The 14,793-nt window shown below is 41.9% G+C and overlaps 1 protein-coding gene across 2 annotated transcripts in view; it reads right to left on the bottom strand.

The window, feature by feature from the left end:
• Positions 1-12,219, bottom strand: part of KLHL8 (kelch like family member 8) — a 73,806-nt gene extending 61,587 nt beyond the window's left edge. For both annotated transcript variants that reach the window (XM_055313028.1, XM_055313030.1), the window contains exon 1: positions 12,059-12,219. The gene's annotated coding sequence lies outside the window, so the exon portion shown is untranslated. The remainder of the gene's footprint in view (positions 1-12,058) is intronic.
• Positions 12,220-14,793: the final 2,574 nt, after the last annotated feature.

The raw sequence follows: 14,793 nt of genomic DNA, 5'->3' as shown, positions 1-14,793 counted from the left end.
AAAGAAGAAGTTGCTGCTTTGACCAACTGGATTACAGTTACAATAGTTCCTATTTAGTCAAGGAATACATGACTTCTAGCAATTTACTTCTGTGATTTAAAAAAAAAATGTTTTTCTTAGCATTACCATGTATCAGATACAATTGTTATCAAAGTCTGCTTGTTAAATACTAGTGTCATTTCCAGAGCCTATAAAAAACATTTTCACTGCACTGAATACTTTGTAAGATGTTTCAATTTTGGAGTCTGTTTTATAAGAAGGTTTTCTTTTTTTTTTTTTAATATTTTTTTTTTAATTTTTATTTATTTATGATAGTCACACACAGAGAGAGAGAGAGGCAGAGACACAGGCAGAGGGAGAAGCAGGCTCCATGCACCAGGAGCCTGATGTGGGATTCGATCCTGGGTCTCCAGGATCGGGCCCTGGGCCAAAGGCAGGCGCCAAACCGCTGCGCCATCCAGGGATCCCAGAAGGTTTTCTATTAATATTTCACTACTATATTCATTTGTTTGAACTAGTCCACATAATTTATAGTCATAATAATTGGGAAGTCTAGTATAAAGTTGTAAAAAATATATAAATATTTCATTTTAAAAGATTTATTCATTTTCAGAAGAGTAGAGGGACAGAGGAAGAAAGAATCTGGGCAGCCCTGGGGGCTCAACGGTTTAGCACTGCCTTCAGCCTAGGGCGGGATCCTGGAGACCCAGGATCTAATCCCACGTCGGGATCCCTGCATGGAGCCTGCTTCTCCCTCTGCCTGTGTCTCTGCCCCTCTCTCTCTCTCTCTCTCTCTCTGTATGTCTCTAATGAATAAATAATAAAATCTTTAAAAAGAAGAAGAAGAAGAAGAAAGAATCTTAAGCAGATTCCAAGCTGAGCATGAAACCCCATTTGAGGCTCAATCCCACAACCCTGAGATCACAACCTAAGCCAAAACCAAGAGTCAGATACTTAACCAATTGCACCACCGAGGTACTCCTAAAAATTAAAAAATGTTTAAAAAGACTTGAATTTTACCTAAGTATGTGAATAAAATGTATGAACCCTCTCTTAGGTAGGGACTCTATTACTTAATAGTTTTGTTTAAGAATGTCATAGAAAGGGCAGCCCCGGTGGCTCAGTGGTTTAGCGCCTGCCTTTGGCCCAGGATGTGATCCTGGAGACCGGGGATCGAGTCCCATGTCGGGCTCCCTGCATGGAGCCTGCTTCTCCCTCTGCCTGTGTCTCTGCCTCTCTCTCTCTCTCTCTCTCTCATAAATAAATAAAATAAAAAATAATAATAAAAAAAAAAATCCCAATGCCTTGGCCACCCATGCTCCAAGCCATTGAATCAGAATCTATGGAGATGGAGCCCAGGCACTGGTATTTAAAAAAAAAAAAAAAAAAAGAATGTCATAGAAAGGGATCCCTGGGTGGCGCAGCGGTTTGGCGCCTGCCTTTGGCCCAGGGCGCGATCCTGGAGACCCGGGATCGAATCCCACGTCGGGCTCCCGGTGCATGGAGCCTGCTTCTCCCTCTGCCTGTGTCTCTGCGTCTCTCTCTCTCTCTCTGTGAATATCATAAATAATAAATAAAAAAAAAATTAAAAAAAAAGAATGTCATAGAAGTCACAGGGTTGTACTTAAAGATAAAAAAATGATAATTATTTGACTCAAAATATAAAGCCTACTAAAAAATAAATTTACCAATTTTTTTTCTAAGTGTGAAAGGTATTCCCCATTCAACATCTGAAATGAAACAAAAAAACACAAAGCTAAATAATAATTACTTCCTTAAGAGAGCTATGCTGGTCAGGCAAGATTGCTAGTCATACATAGGGTTTAGGAGGAAATGTGGAGTCCAGGAATTGGTGAATTTTCAGAGGCTCTGAAGCATGGCTGGCTTGCAAAATCTTGTTCACTAAGGCAGGTTGCTGTTGGTTAATTACACTGACTTAAAAACAATTCTAAAGAACTGTAACTTTTTTCCTCTTTTAAAAAATATTTTATTTGACAGAGAGAATAGTGTGTGTACATGTACAAGCAGGGGGAACAGCAAGGGGAGAGGGAGAAGCAAGCTCCTCACTCAGCAGTGAGCCTGATTTGGGGCTGGATCCCAGGACTCCAGGACCATGACTCAAGCCAAAGGCAGATGCTCAACAAATCAAGCCACCCAGGCACCCCAAAGGAACTGTAATTTATTCAGTTAAGCAGGTTTGAAACTGGTTTGAGTGACTAACAGTCACCATGTCTATACAAGATTCAGTCTTCTACCAGGAGTATGGAAACTTCGTTTTATTTTCACAAGGGAAGCACATAAACCAACATACACATACACACACACACACACACACACACACACACACACTGTGTATGTAAGTCATATGGTTTTATAATCACATTTCAAGAAATTGCAATAAAAATAGAAATATTGTCAGTTGTTAAGGGGGAAAAGCACTTGTCTTACAAGATATATTTAATCAGTCATTACATGTTATACTGCAGGTTATGGCAATTCAAAGATGAATATGAAAAGCAACAACCAAGTGCTTTATAGAGCTATTCAAAGTGAGTCTGGTCCACAATTTTTGTTTCAGGTCTGCAATGATGTAAGTACAAAAATGGGGTGTTTAGAAACTCTTACAGGAAATTTGTATTTGACAGAATAATTTTATGCTCTTTCAATCTAATGAAAAAGTTTATATTTTGTACAACCATTTTTTCATTTTTCTAGTAATTAATTTTTGTTGTCTGTTATAAAAATATTGGTTCACAAACTGGTCTTTCACCACAGAGAGAAGCACTACTTCATAAGACTCAGAAAGGCAGCTATCTGCAACCAGAGAATGTTGTGTTTTGCTATGAAGATCCAAGCAAAAAGAATGTGTATCACACAACCAAGCAAATAAACACCTGCATCAGAATTGGAAGAATGGTGACAAAATTGGAATAATGATGACAGAGCACATCTAAATGCTGCATCATCTATCCCCCAGATGCAGCAGGAGATTATGGTATGTGGAGAAACAAATGACTCTAGAGATAAAGCTGCTTCAAAAGAATCAGACTCTAAATATGAAGAAATTTATGAACACCTTAACCTATCTCTTCTATCTTCATTTTTTTTAAAAAATGCATGCACAAAATAATCTAATCTTTAAAAGGTTTATCTAAGATAAATCTCCCCTGAAATTATATGGATAAGACATGACATAATTCCTACCATTAATGAGCCTGAATTATCCCAATAGTACAAAAACAGATGATAATAATAATGTGGTAAAGGCAGTAGTAAAGAGATATACTGGATGTTATAGGAGAGCCCAAACTAGCCTGGATGATCAAAGCTTCCCACTGAATGTGAAAGCTCCCATGTACTCAAAACCCCCACTCGACTTCACCCACTATAACAAAGTTCCGTACATTTTGCTTCCTCAATTCCTCTCATATTGTTGGTCCTGCTTCTCCAGCAATACCACGTTAGTCCCAGGCCACAACTCACAGCTATGATTATAGCTCCCAACAGCCTCTTCTTTCATGAGTGCATCCTTCCTATTGCTGCCAGTTTTCAATCCCAAATTCAAATCTGATATCACCTCATTGCTTAGAAAATTCCATGAATAATGTAAAAAAATTCCATTAATAATGGGAAAGTAAGGAAAAAAGAAAACTGGATGCAAGCTGTATGATCTCTACTTTCTAAAGATGTATATGTGGTAGGTTTCCAATCACAAGGTGGTTCCAACTGAAATTACTGTTTTGGAATCAATTAATGAAATGATTCCAAAAGTTTCTATTTATTATAGAGAAATCTATAATAAGGAAACAGAAGTTTAAAGAGGGTCACAGAAATTTACAGAATGGGGCATACAAAGTATATTCCCAAAAGTTCTTCAAATTCTAAGAACGAAAGAGAAATGACTAAATATTTACTATTATTACAGCTAGCGTGCCTTTTATAACTAGGCTAAATATTCTTATAGGTCATAAACATTTTATAATGCTTTAAAGTCCCTTACATAATGACCATAAGATAGAGCTATTGATTTTATAGAACTTAAAAAGAGGTAGCATGGGGCACCTGGCTGGTTCAGTTAGAAGAGCACGTGACTTGATCTTGAGGTTGTGAGTTTGAGTCTCATGTTCATTGCAGAAATTATTTAAATGAATAAATAAATGAAAACTTTTAAAAAGTAAAAATAAGGGTGCCTTGGTGGCATAGCTGGTTAAGGGTTCAACTCTTGTTTCAGCTTAAGTAATGATCTCAGGGTTGTGATATCGAGCCCCATGTCAGGCTCCACACTCAGCAGAGTCTGCTTCAGATTCTTGCTCCCTCTCCCTCTGCCCCTCCCACTTCTGTGCTTTCTCTAAAATAAATAAGTCCAACTTAAAAATAAAAATAAAAATAAAAATAAAAAGAAGTAGCATGGTTTAGCAAAAATAACATTGACTTTGGTATCAGGATAATTGGATTTTAGCTAGATACATTTTTGGGAAGTTACATAATCTCTCCAAGTCTGTTCATTTATAAAAGAATAGGATTGGATGGGTCATGGATCAGTAATCTTTTTCTGTGATGGGCCAAATAATAAACATTTTTAGGCTCTGTGAGCCATACAGTCTCTTTCATGATCACTCAACTATGCCATAGTAGTATGAAAATAGCCAGAAACAATACATAAAGAAATAACTGTGGCTGTGTTCTGACAAAATTTTATTTAGAAAAGTGAGAGCAAGCTGAGTTTGGCCTATAAAAACCTAGCTTTAAGTAATCACTGTTTAGTTCTAAACGATGAGAGGATTTTTTTTTCCCTATTTAAAATTCCCGGGACATCTGGGTGGCTCAGCTGTTGGGCAGCTGCCTTTGGCTCAGGTCGTGATCCTGAAATCCGGGATTGAGTCCCGCATCGGGCTCCTGTGAAGAGCCTGTTTCTCGCTCTGCTTAGGTCTCTGCCTCTCTCTCTGTCTCTCATGAATAAATAAATAAATCTTAAAAAAATAAAATAAAAAATAAAATTCCCTATACTGTTCCCTTTATCTTTATGTATTTTTTGAGGATTTATTTATTTATTTGGGAGAAAGTATACATGCATATAGTGGGGAAGGACAGAAGAAAAAGAGAGGGAGAGAATCTCAAGGAGACTCCATGCTGAGCACAGAGCCCCAAGCAGAGCTCCATCCCACAACCTTGAGATCATAATCTTAGCCAAAATCAAAGAGTCTGATGCTTAACTGACTAAGCCACCCAGGCACCCTGGTTGCCTTGATTTTTAGAGAAATCTGTTAGCCGTATCCTAACACAAGGCACATAAACTAGTGATTAATAGCAGATTTTCAGATCAGACAGTTTTGGGATTCTCTATTAGCTATTAGCCTTGGACAAGTCACTCACTTAAAATCACTCTGAGCTTCAGCTTTCTTATAAGGTTGTTATGAAGTTTAAATGAAGTGATAATAGGGGTGTCTGGCTCAGTCAGAAGAGCATGTAACTCCTGATCTTGGGATTTTGAGTTTTTGAGTCCTGTCGGGCAAAGGGAGTACTTAAATTAATAAAACTTTTTTTTTTTTTTACTTTAAGCGAAGTAATAATAAAGTATTTAACCCTATATCTGGTATATAATAAGAATTCAATAACTGAACATTATTACTTTTATAAATTACACAATCCTGAAGCTTTGGTCAGGAACACAATACTCCAATCAACATTTCTTTCCAGCAAACAAATAAAATATGCTTTATAATGATCTATATTCAAATGCATTTTTCACTAAAGCAAAAGACAAGGGCTGGCTATACTACCCCTAAGTTCCTATGGCTTTGATTTTTGTTTTTAAATGATAGCAGTCAGCTTTGAGTGTATGACTAGCTGTATGACTCTGGTAAAGTTCTATAATCAACCTTTCATTAGCCTCCATTTCTTCATCTGAAAAAATGTGGAAAATAACAGTACCAACTTTATAGGATTGCTACAATTATTAAGCGAGTTAATAAATTGTCTGGCATATAAACTATGTAAGTACCTGCTATTATTTTACTTAGATTTTTAACATTTGTTCATTTCAATGAACAACCTAAAGAGGTATTATTTCTATATTTACAGTTGTGGATAATGAGGGTCAGAGAAACTAGGAAACCTACCCAAGGTCACACAGCAATTAAGTGGCAATGCCCAGGACTCAACACAGGACTGCCTGACTACAAAGCCAAAATCCTTACCACAAGGCCAAAGAGGACCTTAACTGTATCTCTGTATGGCACATACAAACGACTTTTAAGAACTAAAATAGGGGTATTATAAAATCCCCTTACAGGAAATGTCTGATTTTTTTTTTTTAAGTTCAAGGGTAGGAGAAAACATGTAAAATCACAGATCTTCTTACAATGATAGTTTCCCCATAAGTAAAATTTTTCTTGAAATGATTCCTCTTTTTAAATTATATCTAATTAATTTAACTTAAACTTTCATTATTAAAGTAATAAGCAATCCTTGGCATTAAAATAACTAAAGATGCAGCATAGTGACTTATCCTGTACACATAAAGTACTATGCAAATGCTGGCATTCACCTCTAACTGATCTTTGAGATTTACATAGGCCTCTCAGACTAATCTTATAAAAAGCAAACCTAGAGAGCCTAACGGAGTTCTGTTACTTTATTCCATAAATTCCCAAGTATTGACTTAGAACGTGGGCTCAGAAAAACTTTCCAATTCAAATGAAAATACTGATCAGGGATCCCTGGGTGGCGCAGCGGTTTAGTGCCTACCTTTGGCCCAGGGCGCGATCCTGGAGACCCGGGATCGAATCCCACGTCAGGCTCCCGGTGCATGGAGCCTGCTTCTCCCTCTGCCTATGTCTCTGCCTCTCTCTCTCTCCCTCTGTGTGACTATCATAAATAAATAAAAATTAAAAAAAGAAAATACTGACCAATATCGAAGGGGAAAAAAAAAGACCTCAAGGAAAAGGACCAAAAAACATTACTCTGCTGCATAAGTTTGTTTCTAAGTTTGTGCTGCATCACTTAGTTCTCCTCATACTCCAGGCCTTGTGGATGCTACTGGTAACTGATACAGAAGAGAAGTTGGCTTTATACTGTAAAGCCTCAGAGCCCAGCAACCCAATACTAACAAGAAACACAGGACAGTCTGATATAGCTTACTTCTAAACTTTATCACGTGAACGAACCCAAATTTAGAACTCTAACCTAACTCTAAAATTCCCCAAATGCAAATAAGATTAATCTTCAATGTTAGAATATTATAAATTAGGGGCACCTGGGTGGCTCAGATGCTTAAGTATCTGCCTTCAGCTCGGGTCATGATGTTAGGGTCCTGGGATCCAGCCCCACGTCTGGTGGCTCTCAGCTCAGTGAGGAGTCTGCCTCTCCCTCTCCCTCTGCCTCTCCCCCTGCATGTTATGTCTTTGTCTCTTTCTCTCTCACACAAATGAATAAATAGAATCTTTAAAATGAATAAAATAAGATTACAAACTGGGGACCCTGGGTGGCTTGGCGGTTTGGCGCCTGCCTTTGGCCCAGGGCGCGATCCTGGAGTCCCGGGATCGAGTCCCGCGGCGGGCTCCCGGCATGGAGCCTGCTTCTCCCTCTGCCTATGTCTCTGCCTCTTTCTCTCTATGTCTATCATAAATAAATAATCTTTAAAAATAAATAAATAAAAATTAAAAAATAAAATTACAAATTATAATCTAACCTACATAATAATCTGACCTACACAAGCAGATTGTCAATTTTCTTTCCAAACCAGAAACACTGAAAGCCAAAATAATCATTAATTAAGAATTTTTTTCAATTTTTATTTATTTATGATAGTCACACACACAGAGAGAGAGAGAGAGAGAGAGAGAGAGAGAGGCAGAGACATAGGCAGAGGGAGAAGCAGGCTCCATGCACCGGGAGCCCAATGCGGGATTCGATCCCGGGTCTCCAGGATCGCGCCCTGGGCCAAAGGCAGGCGCCAAACCGCTGCGCCACCCAGGGATCCCCATTAATTAAGAATTAATAAAACATTACACTCTACGCTATTCAGAAAGAAATATTGTATGACAACAAATACACTATGTAAATACCATTATCTAGTTTGGAAGACAAGATACTTAATTCTCTTTAGCATTTAGTGTTCTGTTGAGAAAAGAAAAAATGTTCAAATTTTAGATTAAGGAAATCAAATTACCTTTTACCATTTCAAAATAATATTCTAACACGCTGGATTATAGTAGGGTGTCATTCCTTGCCACATATGCTATTGCCCATAAACACTAGAGGGAAGGGGAGGAATGAACAGTATCTGCCTAACAATAATGGATTAATCAGCAATGTCATCTCCACATAGAAGAAGAAACACTGTTATTCATACTAACATAGTATATCATAAATATCAACTTCCAGTTCTGGAAGAAAAACAGGCACTCATGGTGGTTCAGAAATTACCTTCTCAAAAGAAAAAAAAAACAAAAACTAATATTAAAAACAATCTGCAAGGGGTGCCTGGGCGGCTCAGTCAAACATCTGACTCTTGATCTCAGCTCAGGTCTTGATCTTGGGTTTTAAGTTTGAGTTTCTTTAAAGTTGGGCTCCACGCTGGGCATGGAACCTACTTAAAAATAATAATAATAATCTACAAAATGTTTAGTAAAGAAGCCTGCCTACATAACTGATACTAATAGTTCTTAGAACTTTGGGGGGGGGTAGGGGGGTCATCCATGAACCCCTTTTGAACGGCTGTTGAAAGCTATGGGTCTTCTCCCCACAAAGTACAGTTACACAGAGTTCACAGAGTCTTGTAAGACTATGGGCACACCCACATATCAGGTTAAGAGCCAGGGAGATAAAATACACATTTTTCCTGAGGTACCTTTGACTCTCATAATTTTATCTCTGACTCATAAGAACCAACTAAATCCTTCATAACCAGACAATGAATTCTCTGGTAAAGCTAGCTCTTTTTTTTTTTTTTTTTTTTTTTTTTATTTACGATAGTCATACAGAGAGAGAGAGAGGCAGAGACACAGGCAGAGGGAGAAGCAGGCTCCATGCACCGGGAGCCTGACGTGGGATTCAATCCCGGGTCTCCAGGATCGCGCCCTGGGCCAAAGGCAGGCGCCAAACCGCTGCGCCACCCAGGGATCCCAAAGCTAGCTCTTAAAAAAAAAAAAAAAAAAGTTTGACAGTATTTACTTAAGCAGTATTCACCTGAAAATAAATTATACTGGCAGCATTTTAAAATACAGCATGTAACTAGTGATATCAATAATTATAGTATATTAGAATTTATAAAATGATTTCACATTATTATAACAGTATTTTTCTCTCTTTTTTACAGCTAACAAAATGGAGGTTCAGAAAATAATGTGCCCTGGTCACACAGCCAACAAATGGAGAGTTGGATTCTAATTCAAAGGTGTCTAGTTCCAGAACTGAGCTTACTTACTACATTATTATATCCTGATACTTCCACAAAAACCCCTCAGAGAAAACATTTTAAAAAAGGAAGGCCTGACGGATACATTCTATCAGAGATATATCTTGACATCAGTAAAGAAAAATTAGTGTATTTAAAATGTGTGATTTCCTCTTGTTTCAATGGTTAACATAAAACATGATTTTCAGAAAAATAAAGAAACGGTCAAGCTAATGAGTTTTAGGACTAAAAATAAGGACATTTTATTATTCTACAAAGCACTTCTCATTTAACTCTAATTCTTAATATACAAAAATAATAACTTGAAAATTTAAATATAAGAAACTGAAAGTTCAAACATCCAATTTTTTTTGAAACACAAAAACCATCTGAAAATAATTTTTAGGATGGTCAAAATAGTCCTTGCAATCTTTTAAAAATAACAATACTCCTTTCCTTCTCTATAATCTTAAGATTTCTTGATTTTTTTTTAATTTTTATTTATTTATGATAGTCACAGAGAGAGAGAGAGAGGCGCAGAGACATAGGCAGAGGGAGAAGCAGGCTCCATGCACCGGGAGCCCGACGCGGGATTCGATCCCAGGTCTCCAGGATCGCGCCCTGGGCCAAAGGCAGGCGCCAAACCGCTGCGCCACCCAGGGATCCCTCTTGATTTTTTTAAAGTGTCATTTGTCTAAACCCATAGAATATACAACACCCTATAGTAAACTATAAACTTTAGGTGATAATGATCTGTTAATACAGATTCATCAATGGGATCCCTGGGTGGTGCAGCAGTTTTAGCCCAGGGCGCGATCCTGGAGACCCGGGATCGAATCCCACGTCGGGCTCCCGGTGCATGGAGCCTGCTTCTCCCTCTGCCTCTGTCTCTCTCTCTCTGTGACTATCATAAATAAATAAAAGTTAAAAAAAAATACAGATTCATCAATTGTAATAAACGTACCATTTGCGCGTGGGAATTTTGATAGTGGGGGAGGCTGTGCCTATGTGGAGCAAGGCAGGGGGCACAGGGAGGCAGAGGGTATATGTGAAATCTGTATCTTTCATTCAATTTTGCTATGAACTTAAAAGCCGCCCTAAATATGAACTCTACTTTGCAAAAGGGATGGGGTGGGTGTGTCAAAAATTCACCTCATTTTCTTAACAAATGAGGAAACCATTGTTTTCTAAAAATTGCCCTGTGACTTAAGTTTCCTGCCAGAATAGAGCGCGGCGGATTGTTCTATCATAAGTCATCACTCAAGAAACCATTGACAGTGATCTTATTAAACGCTAAGAGAATTCGTCTTAAAAGTCGATACAAAACTAAGTGCATACCGGAGTACGGTCACCTTAAGATCCCTCTTTATATTCACGTTCACACTATTCGGTATTTTAGAAGGCAATACTACCTCAAGGGCCTGCGAGTTTGAAGCGGATCACTGTGCTGACGGACAGACTACAAGGGCTGCCAGCGGGAAGCAGGAGGAAAAGCAGCAGCCAATGAAAAGAGCTGCCGCCAAGCGGAGGTCCTGTTTCCCCAAGTCCGCCCTGTGCCACGGCCAGGATTCCAGGGAGATAAAGGTTTCCCGACAGAGCGCGAACGAAGGACAGCGACAGTCGAACAACGACCGACTTTTACAAAAGAAAGACAACGCAGAAACTGGAAAAGCGCGACTCATGAATAAAATACCTGTACCAACCTAGGTTCTCCCAAAAGCCTTCCCCAGGAGCATCACCCCAAAGCGGTACCATTAGCATAGGATGAAGGGCCAGAAACAGTCACGCTACTAAAAGAGGTCAATTAAAAGGACTACTGAGAAAGGCTCCATTTCTACGAAAAGACATCGGATTCGACACCACCAGGTGGGGGGAAAACGCTTTTCACACCCAGGTGCGCAAACGCTACGAATGTGCGAACCCGGTAAAGGACCTGCCCCGAGCTAGGACACTCCCCACTACGAATCGTACAAGTCGCCCTCCCTGCACGACCTGCAGGCTCGGCAAGCCCAGAACCCATGAGGGGAAGCAAGGAGCAGCCGGCTCTGGGCGAGCACAGTCCGCTCCGCCGCTACGCGTTCCGAACCCGGCTGCAGTCGCAGGTGGCACAGCAGGAGGCGCCCTTCGCGGGGGCCCGACCACCGCGGAAGCGACACCTGGTCGCGCGCCGCACCAGCACGTCCGACCCGCCGCTGCGCCCCGCCGAGAGGCAAGTCCCGACCGGCGGCGAGCCCCCCGCAGGCAGGCAGGCAGGCAGGCAGGCAGGCAGGCAGGCAGGCAGGCCGGTCCCGCGCCCCGCCGGCCGCCCGCCGCGCTCCTTCCCTGCACCCGACCAAGAGCACCTGCCTGTGCCCCTCTTCTGCGGAAGACCGCGAGGAGAGAGCCGAGGGCGCCGCCGACGCGGCTGACAGCGCCAGAGGCGGGGGCTCTCCTCCGGGAGGTGCGACCCCGCTCCTCCCGCCAACCCGAGCGACCGAAAACGTGCGGCGGCTGAACGGGCCCCAAACGCTCTCAGCCGCCGAGTTTCGCGACCGCTCGCAGGGCTGGAGCTGCCGCGAGCCGGGGGCGCGATTTCGGGCGCGGGTCGGGGAGGGCTCGGCGCGAACGGGCAGGACAGCGCGGCACAAAGAGGCGAGGAGCGACGCGGATGAGCGCGGTTACCTCGGCCCCTGGCCCGGTTACTCCCGGCCTCGCCACGGCTGCCGCGGCGCTCCAGGTCCCGCAAGCCCGCGGCCGCCCGCAGCTCCCAGCGGCGCCTCACCGGCCCCGCGCGAGCGCCCGACGGACGCGCGCCTCCCCGCGCGGCCCCGTGGAGCCCCCGCCGGCGCCCGGCGTCCTCTGGGCTCGGCCGCGAGCGCCGCGGCCTCCGGGGCAGCGAGCGGAGCGCGCGCCCGGGCCTGCGCACTGCACCCTGGGAGGTGTGGCTCCTGGCCCCGCCCCCGGGTGCCCGGCCCCGCCCCCGCGCGCGTCCTCGCCGCCCCGCGCGCGTCCTCGCCGCCCCCGCGGCTCGTGGGCGGCCGGAGCCTTCGCGCTGGGCGGCCCGGGGCGCGCGGACCAGGGCTAGGGGGCGCCCGAAGCATCCCTGGACTTCCCCATCCCTTCGCTTCGGTGGCCATACAAAATTTAGTTTCTAGTAGTATCCATCAGCTCCCCTGCGCGTTGAGTGTTGGTGGCTCTATCCCTCTGTTCCCTAAAAGCTGGGGCAGCGGGGAGGACGTCGTTTTCACTGCTCTGAGCTCCGCGGAGGGTGTACCCAGCAGCCTGAGTCCGTAAAACGGACCCACGGTTTATAAACCGAAGGCAGCGGTTAATTGACCTAAGCAGACACTGCCAAAAAAAAAAAAAAAAAAAAACATTGCAAGTAAAAATGGTGTTGAAATAAACCAATTTTTCAATAAAGTCAAGGGAACCTAGAGGTGGGAGATTAAGAGAGCGCAAAGAAAGAATTTTAAAAGGATAGTCACCTAATTTGTCCTCGGTTAGAACAATGTCAAGCTTTTCCAACCTATTTGAGAATAAATTCGACCCTACGTACATTTATGAATGCTAATACATAGGTTTGTATTGATTTTCCTAGAAAAAGAGCTTTTTTAAAAAATAGCGGCATTTATGTAAAAACCCCAAAATGACCACATGAATTTGAAATTCCATTTCTTAAAAACATCGCCTTTTTTTTACATTACAGAAATTGAGATAATCCTTAATATTTAAAAATATCTCTCTTCAGAGCACTGTATTTTGCAAATTTAATGAATGTCAATGCCCTTAGAAAAATAGAGCAAGGCCAGTTTTTTTTTTTTAAGATTTTATTTATTTATTCATGATAGTCACACACAGAGAGAGAGGCAGAGACACAGGCAGAGGGAGAAGCAGGCTCCATGCACCGGGAGCCCGACGTGGGATTCGATCCCGGGTCTCCAGGACCGCGCCCTGGGCCAAAGGCAGGCGCCAAACCGCTGGGCCACCCAGGGATCCCGCAAGGCCAGTTTCAAAGTACACACACACACACACACACACACACACACAATTTTAAAATTTATCTGGAAGCAGGATGCAATACAATGTATATTTAATAAAACCATGTCCTAGTAGGACTTTTTGTATAATATGAACTTTTCAATCAGGTGTACTATGTCTCCTAAAAAAAATGGGGTGCCTTTAGGGGTGCCTGGTTGGCTCAGTTGGTAGAGCATGTGACTCTTGATCTCAGGGTCATGAGTTCAAGCCCCATGTTAAGCCTAGAGCTTACTTTAAAAAAATTAAAATGAGGGATCCCTGGTAGGCACATATCCAATTACCCTCTGGTCTTACATGATCCAAGCTTCAGCTGATGATAAAACTAGCAACTGAAACTTTCCAAATAGGCTGAACAACAGGCTATTCTATTTTAGTAACCCAGTTCACCTCTGAGGATATTGGCTGAAAGTTTTACTTCTGGTTCTGCTTCCTTAAAAAATAATGAACTTATAACAATTTCTCCTGTTCAATATTGACTTATAAACTCCCAAAGAGAACCAGTTACAAAGAGGATCTGAAATTTGAGCTTTTTGGACCATCTTCTGTAGGGATTAGGGGTGCAGGAGTTCTAGATAATGGCTACCCGACAGCCATCCAGCAGCTACTTAGGGAAAAGAGTTACATCATTTACCCAAGGTTGCAACAAGATAACCTCAAAGTATAGTCTTAAAGTTTCTATGAAAAATGGTCAAGGCCTAGAGGAATAAACTCACATACTCTGATTACTCAACCTTGGTTTACCATTTTTAATCAGCAGTTTTCATCTGCTGATCTCTTCTTGGCTCCTGACTATTATATCATCTTTCTCCATTGACCCAGTAAAAGCAGTCCTAAATTGCTAATTAATAAGGAAAGAAAGCCCGCAAGCCTGGGCAGGCCACTGTGCCAGTTCCAAAATTTGGGAGCAGCCACATTTTGTTTATCAGATAGGGATATTATTATTTTTGCAACCGGAAATTCTCACCCCTCAAGGCTTGTAGTGAGACTGTTTTGGTGGTTCAATGGTCATCAGGGACTCAGGCTCTTTCTGTACTTTTTCACCATCCTATACATGACTCAAATAACCTCTTTGTCAAAGATGGCTGCTAAAACTCAAGCTATTCCAGGAGGAGAGAAGGATGAGAGGATTCCCCCAGCTGAATCAATTCCCTTTAGGCAGCCATCCCCCAAATTCCATGCAACACTTGTACTTTTATCAAATGAATAGAACTTTGTCAGAGAGGCTGAAAGATAGTTTGTTAGCTAGGTACATAGCCACACCTCAGAAAACCTGGGGTTTTCTTATTCACAAGGAATGCAAGCAGATACTATTTAAGCACCTAGCAGGATATGCCATGCTGCATTTATTTTGATTTAAATAAACTAATATTTCAAAAAAT

This window comes from Nyctereutes procyonoides, unplaced genomic scaffold (genome assembly GCF_905146905.1).
Source record: "Nyctereutes procyonoides isolate TBG_1078 unplaced genomic scaffold, NYPRO_anot_genome, whole genome shotgun sequence".
NCBI lineage: Eukaryota > Metazoa > Chordata > Mammalia > Carnivora > Canidae > Nyctereutes > Nyctereutes procyonoides.
This window is presented reverse-complemented; position numbering and strand designations above follow the sequence as displayed.